At 61.7% G+C, this 1,021-nt stretch overlaps 1 long non-coding RNA gene across 1 annotated transcript in view; it reads left to right on the top strand.

Annotated features, from left to right (window-relative positions):
- LOC125482758 overlaps nucleotides 1-235 on the top strand; it is a 2,647-nt gene extending 2,412 nt beyond the window's left edge. The window contains exon 4 of the long non-coding RNA XR_007261738.1: nucleotides 119-235. This is a non-coding gene — a long non-coding RNA (uncharacterized LOC125482758). The remainder of the gene's footprint in view (nucleotides 1-118) is intronic.
- Nucleotides 236-1,021: the final 786 nt, after the last annotated feature.

The following is a 1,021-nucleotide window of genomic DNA, read 5'->3' as shown; positions in this document are numbered from 1 at the left end:
TCTCGGGGGAAGCGTGTCCCACGGGGCAGGGGGTGTCTTGGGATGTTGCTGTGGGGAACCGAGACAATTTTCTTTTCCTGATCCTCCCGCCTCTCCGTTCGTGTCTCCCTTTCGGCAGGAAGGCGATGCCCCTGACTGCCAACTGACTGAGGAGGAGGTCCAGGCGGCTGACGAAGCGTGGCACAGTGGGCTGTCTGCGCTGCCGAAACCTGGGAAGGTGCAGCACCCTGTGTGAGTGCCTGGGAACATCTCACTGTCTATCCTCTGCGTTTGGGGGGGAGGTTGTGAGGTGGTGTGGTGGTGGCAGCGTGGGGAAGTGTCCGATATCGCGGCACTGACAGAGAATGGGGGGGGGGGGGGGGGGGGGTGGAGGAGGGGTCTCTGCGTCCTCGGGCACACCGAGGAAGGTTAGCGTGCAGGCACAGCAAGCAATCGGGGAAAACCAGTAGGATGCAATGGTTTCTCGCGAGGCGGGGCTGAGTACGGGTCGGAGGGAGGCGAGGCTTCCAGTCAGACAGTGGTGTGGGGGGTGGGGGGGGGAGACCACATCCGGGGAGCTGTGCGCAGCGTCCGGGGAGTGTTGAAGGCAGGATGGGAATCTGCGGGAGACGGTTTGAGGGAGGTTTCCCAGACCGACCCCTGGAATGGGGAGGTTGGTGGGGGAGGGGAGCGTCCAATGATACGGTGAGGGGAAAGGTCGGCACAGACGGGCTGACAGATTCGAGGCTGAGCTTCCTGATTGATTTGAGGAGAGATTCGGGGTTGTTGAGGGTGGGGGTGATGGAGGGCGAGTCAAGACGCCTGTCAGATCGGGCTGAATGGCCGACTTCCATCTCTGTGTAACTATCTTCATCATCTGTCTTGCTCACTCCCCCATCTATCCTCCTCTTCTTTACCCACTCCAAGCCCTGTTCACCAGTCACTCCCACCCCTTAAACCCCCCTCCCTATCCCTGTCTCCGTCACCTCCTCCAGCCCCCTACACTCCCCTCCCTATCTCCGTCACCCCCTCCCGCCCCCTA

The sequence above is a fragment of the Rhincodon typus genome, unplaced genomic scaffold (assembly GCF_021869965.1).
Source record: "Rhincodon typus isolate 14 unplaced genomic scaffold, sRhiTyp1.1 hic_rhity00016464, whole genome shotgun sequence".
Classification (NCBI taxonomy): Eukaryota; Metazoa; Chordata; class Chondrichthyes; order Orectolobiformes; family Rhincodontidae; genus Rhincodon; species Rhincodon typus.
The sequence above is the reverse complement of the archived record's forward strand: the minus strand, read 5'-3'. Positions and strand labels throughout refer to the sequence as shown.